We start from the raw sequence: 7,797 nt of genomic DNA on the forward strand, positions 1-7,797 counted from the left end.
GAACTGAAAAAAATCTGCCAAGAAAGAAAATGAGGGAAAGATAAAACTTAGGTTGGATAGTAGGGAATGTATTTAAATTGTGAATGCTTAAAATGATTCAGATTGCTTTAAAATGCTTCAATTGTGTAAATGGAAGAAACATTGCCATATTGAGTCAGACAGCTAAATCCATAAAAGGCAAACACTGGCAAACTGCATATCTTTAGATTGGTGGCATTTCCCTCCCTCTTTCTGTATTGTTTGTGATTAGTGACAGGGAGAAAACAGAATGAGAACCTATGTTGAAAGCAGTGCCTGCATGGTTGAATTTCTAAGTTCAGAGTGTGGTTAGTCCACTTTTTTTGGTCACAGTCAAATGTCAGCAGACCCATTTTCCTGGAAAACACCTCTTAATATATTGGGTTCACAATGTATAAACCAGGTGGGCACACAGCAGAAAATTAAGTAAAATTGTATCCCAGTGGTTAAAATCTTGTTCTGCCACATCATTTATTTGCTAAGACACATGCTTAGATAGTGTCTGTATAACACTGTCTCAACTACAGCATATTATTTATCCCAAAACATCTACTTCTAGTCTGTATTGCTTACTTACCCCCTTGAGATCATTTCTCCTTTAGGATAAAAAGAAAGAGGAAATCTGACTGAGTACGAAGGTTGGGTTCACTTTGTCTCCTTAATATAACATTGTGTTCCAAAAATCCTGGACCAGTTCTCTTTCTATCAAGATTAGAAAAGAACATTGACTAAAAGAGTTAGAGCTTAGAGTTATCTAGTGTAATCATAGTGAGGAAACTGAGGCCCAGAGAGAGTAAAGTGGTTTTCTCAAAGACAAATATTTAGTAAACAGCATTATCTAGATTTGAACTCAGTTCTCCTCATTCTAAATTCTACTATACCCATGCTACTTTAAAAAAAAAAATATATATATATATAGATAGATAGATAGATATATGTTCCTTTGAAATTTAGTCAGGAAGTTTGCTCTCAATTCAACCAGAAAATATGGGTGCGCCCCCCCCCACACACACAGAGTGTTTTAAAGGTTCCAGTGAGATAATGCCCCATTTAGATCTGGTTTCCACATTAAGTAACTAACACCAAGGATCACAGAGAGACAGGACTTTAAGATGTAGTTTAAAATTTGAGCCATAATGAAAAAATCCTATGTTATAGCCCACCAGACAGACTAGACTTGATAGTTTTTACTGATATTTGCTTTCTATGACTTTGAAAATTCTCCTCAGTCACCATTTTCATGAATCTTCATTATGAGAAAATAGCTTAAGTTGTTGATTTATCTCATATTTCAATACTTAGGGGATTTGTGGTTTCATCAGCGTAGACACTTCCTCTGACAGTGTAGGTCCCAGTATACCCACACTCTTAGTAAATGGCCTTTATGAGCTGCTACAGGAAAACAAATCATTATGGTAGGGGCAGCAGGAGGAGAGATTTTACTGAGGCACCTCTCCTAACTTAGCTAAGTTGTTGAGTGACAGAAGCAAAGTCTGGTGTCAAGTCCATACTCAGACTTTCTTACTTGTGCTTCCCTGGCCTTTGAGAACTTAGGTCCCCCATCATTCCTTAATGAAGAAGTCAATTGAACAAGAAATCTTAATAAAAGGAGGTCTTCTTCAAGAGCCATATCTCAGTCATGGGTCTCATCCTACCAAATGTCAGTGATACGTATGAGGTCAAATTTGTATGAGGTCAAATTGGAATAGACCAATGGATCTGTGGTCTCATCTCTATCTCACCTCTAAATATGCAAGTCACAATAAACATCTCTGCCCATTCTAAGAGATTCTTATCTGTTTCCTCCCATAAAACCACCACAAGGACCCCTCCAAGGTGCTGGGGGCCATCCTCATGACATCTCCAGAAGGCTGTCCATCTATCATTCTTCATTCTTGCCGTATGACCAATATATCTTCTTTTAAAATCGTGTATTTCTTTGATAACCCAGTTTACCCAAGCTCTTCTTTCATAATCCTTTGTTTATGACATGCTCTTTGAGTGAGCCTTAATTTTGGTTCTTTGGAATTGAACTAAACTGTACCATGGCTCACAGCTGTACACTTGACAGAAAAACATTGATATTACAAAGACAGGGCTTTTTTTCAGGATGAATCTTAGTACTTTGCAATCTCCCAAAAGACAATCTATCCTGCTTTTATCTTCTTGTTCAGCTCAAGGTCATTTTTCAACTCATTCTCCATTTTCAGGGTCTGTTCCTCCACACCGTTCCCCTCACACAAATGGACAGCTCTATAAGTGGTCCACCATAACTCAGACAAAAGACATTCTTTATCCGTTTGGTTTTTCCAATGTGGGCAGTTATAGACCAAACTCTTTTTAGTGATTATGGATTTCATTTAGGAGGCTCTGCAGTGTTCCTGGACTTTCTGTGGTCAGTACAATGTTAACTACAAAGGAGAGCTGGAGGGCCTCATCATCCATTAGGACTGCCTCTTCCATTTGGACTCTGCTGGGTCTCCTCAATAATTGAGAATACCTTTGGGGAGCATATGTTTCCCCACTTTAAGCCTTGCTTGATATTAATAACCAGTGTCATTTACAAATGTATCCCTATTGTGTCTTTTAAGAGAATGTGTATAAAGTTTTGACGTGTGTGGGAGGTACCTCATTGGAAGAGAGCCTTTAAGGCAGAATATTTCTCTACCAAATCAAATTATTTTTTATGAGGATCTATTTGCTTTGATTAGGGACTTAAGAACAAAAATGAGCATAATGTGACCTTGTATTCTGTTCTTTCAATTATTTGTGTGATGGTAGCATATGTCCCAGTGAGGAGCTTAGTATGCTGCCTGATACATGGTAGGCGCTTAATAAATGCATACTGACTGTGATACCATTTTCTAGTGTGTCTTTACCATTCCTGCCCATCCTATATGCTGTTGCCAAATTAGTTTTCTTTAAACATAAATCTGACCATGTAACTATCCTACTTAACCAATTCTAGGTCTTTCCTACTACTTCTAGGATAAAATATAAGCTCCTCTGTTTAGTTTCTAAAGGCCCTAATTCTCTACTGGAAGAAAGTATTCATATGTAACCTTGTAGCTTCCAAAAATTCCATAATAACAATAATAACAAAAATAGAGTCAGGTACTGGTTATTAATTTATAATTTATTTTATTAATTATTTACAATAATTATCATATTTGATCCTCGCAACAAGCCTAGGAGGCAGGTGCTATTATTATCCCCATTTACAGATGAGAAAACTAAGGCAAACAGAATTTAAGTGACTTGCCCAAGGGTACACAGTTATTTAGTGTCTGAGGCTGGATCTGAACTCAGGTCTATCTTTTATTTTTTATTTTATTTATTTATTTTTATTTTTATTTATTTGGGTTTTTTTGCTTTTTGGAGGGGGGAGAGCAGGGCTATTGGAGTTAAGTGACTTGCCCAAGGTCACACTGCTAAGAAGCATTAAGTGGCTGAAGTCAGATTTGAACTCAGGTCCTCCTGACTCCAAGGTTGGTGCTCTATTCACTGTGCCACCTAGCTGTCCCTCAGGTCGATCTTGAATCTAGACTGGGCACTCTATCCACTGTATCACCTACCTGCCGTCTGAGTATTTTACCTCTCTTATTTCTTAATCCTGAACAATATTTTCCAGCATTTTCACTATCTCTCTTGCTTACCTTTGCATTGATTCACCTAATATTGAAATTTATATTTATTTCATTCATAGAATTTTATTGAATTCTTACTAGAACTGCTCTCCCTCCCAAACCTCCACAGAAGGTCTAAGTTCAGGACTCATAATTATTTTTGAGGCATTGTTTTTACAAATGCTTCTCACATACACTACAGTCCAAGAAGACCAAATGTCTCATGAATATTTTTTTCTTTTGGCCTCTGTATGTGAGATGTAAGATAAAAATAAGTCAGCCTTATTTACTTTTCCATCCTATCACTATTCTAAAAATTAGCTCCCCCAAAACATAACCCTCTCAGATCTTTTCAATGACACTCTGTAATAATATCTTCTCCTCCATAATAATGTTTTAAAAGAGGATTGGGTTTCCCAGGGCTTCCTTATTACTGAGGAAAGGGAATTTCCCATGATAGACCACTGTGGAAATTCTCTTAAATACTACTGTGACCACAAATGTATTTACTTAGATGATGCCTAAATCCAAGGATGACATGGAGTTCTCACTCAGAGCATGAAGAAGAATAAGGGGAGAATTCAAAGGAGGACCTTCTCAATGGTAAACTCCCCATAGAATGACAGAAACCCAGAGGTGGAAGGCACCTCTGAGGCCTTCTAATACCTCACCCCCACCGTCCCCATAACTAAACAAGATTTCTCTCTACAGCAAACTTGACAAATGATTATCCTGAGTTTGCTTGAAACTCTTCAATGAAGGGGAACTCATGACCTTTCCATGGTGCGAATCTGTAAGAAACACAATCGTTTTCCTGTAGTGTTCAAATAAAGACACACCCAGGAGGTTTAAAAACAAAAACAAAACAAAACAAAAACTGAGTCAGCCTTTCAGTTTAAGATCAGCAGTAATCGACTAAAGCCCATTTGCCTTTGGGTGAGAATCTGAGTATCATCTAACCTTCTTCCCCTAGGAGTACATCTCTCCTTGACCCCCTCCATTAGCATGAATCAGCACTAGTCCCCAGGCCAGGCCCCTCCTCCCTTCCTCTAATGCCTGTTCCTGCTAGACCCAGATAAGAACTCTATCAAAACCTACCAGACTTTACTGGTTGGGGAGAGGATGCCCCATTCCCTCTGGTGCCCCATTTCCTCCAGCCCTGCCTTCCTCCATGAAGCACCCAATTCCACCTAGGGACCCAACGGTCCTATTTCCCTTGCTTTCCTTTACCTACATTTTGTGAGAAATACAGGGAGTATTTCCCCTGAATAAAACTAACTTGCTTTACTTTTTGTGAGCTCCATGATTCTTTAAACTAAACCAAACCTTCTTGATATAGTTAGCATTTATGTAGTACTTTAAGATTTGTGAAACATTTTACAAATATAATCCAATTTCATCCTACCAACAACCCTGTGAGGTAAGTACTATTATTACCCCCATTTTGCAGATAAAGAAACTAAGGTTAAATGACTTATCCAGGATCACACAACTATTATGTTTATGAAGCCAGATTTGATCTCAGGTTTTCCTGACTCCAGGTCCAATGTTCTATCCACTGTACCACCTGCCTCTTGGGTCTGTGTAAAGACACCATTCTACTTTTAGATAATGAATTATTATGAAGTTTCCTTTGATGTTCTACCCACTGTTCCAGACTCTGCCCTCTTCAGTCTAATCTCTCCTCCTTACTATAAAAAATACCTCCCTTTCATTTACTTGTCAACAGCTGCTATATTTCCCCTGATATTTTTCTTAGGGCTAAATTTCACAATTCCTTCAGGTGATCCTCATATGACATGATCTTAAGAACTTTCATCCTGGATCTTTTTCTTTTCCAGACAAACTGTATTCCACTGGTTACTAGCGATAACTTATTTGACTATGGCAGCATGTGAAATAAAGAAAAATATAAACTATCCCTCAGTTCTCAGTATTGTCCTTTTTGCCTTCTGCAGGGACAATAGCAGTGTATAGTGGCAAAGAGTTCTAAGAATCAGAAATTTCAGTTTTTAAGTTGTACAAACATTAACTTAGCTGTTGATATCCTAAATATGAAATTCTCACCCTGTGACCAATGAGCACCACTGGACTGAATGGATTCTGCTCATCTTGATGGCCAAGAATATATAAATGAATAGAAATGAATCCACCAAGCAGGTAGCTGGTGATGGTGCACAGTCCTCCTCTGAGAGGAGAATGAGTGAGTTAGAAGCATTGACTTTCTAGTGGCAAGATAGCTGCCTTCAGTATCTGAAGTTGCCAGCATTTTCATTAAAGGTGTTTTCTTTCATCCCCATCAGAAACTCTTAGAAAGAAGATTGCTCCTTTAAGGCCATATCATCCATTCATCAGGGCAGTTTCTTGATCAGCCTAAAGGGAAAAGAGCCCTTGTTTTGGGCTTTGATGGAATGTGAAGGGAATGGAATGGACATTGCCTGCTTGATTCTTTTGACTTAGTGTAGATCAACTTTTTTTTTTTGGAAGGGGGAAAGTAGGGCAGTTGGGGTTGAGTGACTTGCCCAAGGTCACACAGCTGGTTTTTGTGTTGTTTCTGAGGCCAGATCTGAACTCAGGTCCTCCTGACTCCAGGGCCAGTGCTCTATTCACTGTGCCACCTAGCTGCCCCCATCTGAGTTTATTTTCAAGCCACAGAGCTGTACTGAGGATATGGAAGACTATATAGAATCTGGGATGACAAGGAAGAGTGGGAGGAAGTGGAGTTCCCTGGAGAGGAAATGAAATATTGACTGTTGGCTACTATGAATCCTTTGTGCCATTTAAAAAACAATTTTCTGCAGGTAGAATCCAAACCTATCCTTTTGTGAAATCTGCTGGTTCAAAAACATTATTCTATTCCCACAGACCATCCCTGCACCATGATCATTGATGACATTGATTTCTCTCCCCCCAAATGGTTTCGATAGCTTAGAATAAGTGTAAATAGTGACTGTTTTCTGTTCTGGTCAGAAATTCTGAGGGTCTTTCCCTCCTGGGTTGGTACTTTTTGTGATGGCAAACTAGGCCAATTCTTTGTCTCAATTCTTACCTAGCCTTTAGTCATTGAATGACCATTACCTCAAGCAAACTGAGATCTGAGAAAGATCTTAATTTACAAAGGCCAAGGTCACCCCCTGTATCCTGGGCCATTGCCAATCCTGCCACTGGACTCCAACGTCTCTAGAGGAAAGAGTGAAGCTGATGACTTCGCACAGCTCTGCCTCCCTTAAATCCAATTCAAGTGCAAGTTGAGATATCACCCTCATGATGACATTGGTCCTCTTTGAGAACAAAGGACAAACCACCATCACCAACACCAAAAGCTTTCCTTACTTTACATACATTTTATTATATTTATAGAGAATTCAGGGACTATTTAACCCACATATGGGAGGATCTAGATATGAACCAGATACAAGCTATAGAAGGAGGTTTCCAAAAGGAAATCTGTGTAGGGTTAAAGAGAATTTATGAGTCAATTTATGAGTCAAAGAGAATGAATTTAATCAGGTAGTCCTAAAATTGGCCCCAATCTGTTCAAGCTTAGGGTGTGGGATGCTGTTCCCTGAATTATACTGTGTGTAGATTATCCAGGCCCCTTCATTTATTTTTCCTTCCTCTTTTCCTCTTATTTATTAGCATAGAGGAGAAAAAACTCAAAATCATCCCTATCTGGTGTTGTACCAGCAACTGATGTCAGTCTCCCCAGCAACCTGCACTGTTTTTCTCTTTTTAGGACTACTTAGAGTAACATATTCCTTCTGTCTGTCAGAGATGCTCTGACTACACTGACTGCTCTGTTCTCTGAGTGACATGGTCTGGGAAACAGTTTATAGAAGTGTAGTGATTTTGTTTGGGTAGCAAACAAAAGTGAATGGAAAAGCAGACTATCTAATGAGCTGTAAATTATACAATTCCACATACCTGAGGGATGGCCCTCTTATTTACTTTGGGAAGAAACAGTTCTCAGAACACTACCCCAGACATCCAAAAGCTCCCCTCTCTTTCTCTGAGCAGAACACTTGGTTTTCCTTACTAAAGCGCACATTGGATTATGGAATTGCATTTTCCCTCTTACTATCCTCTGTCTCCAAATGTCGGGTTCACTTAGAAAGAGAATAAAAAATAATGAGAGTAGCAATTTATATTTACA

Source organism: Petaurus breviceps, unplaced genomic scaffold (assembly GCF_028583685.1).
Source record: "Petaurus breviceps papuanus isolate PSGF00001 unplaced genomic scaffold, PetGlider_PUasm1.0 90594, whole genome shotgun sequence".
Taxonomy (NCBI): Eukaryota; Metazoa; Chordata; class Mammalia; order Diprotodontia; family Petauridae; genus Petaurus; species Petaurus breviceps.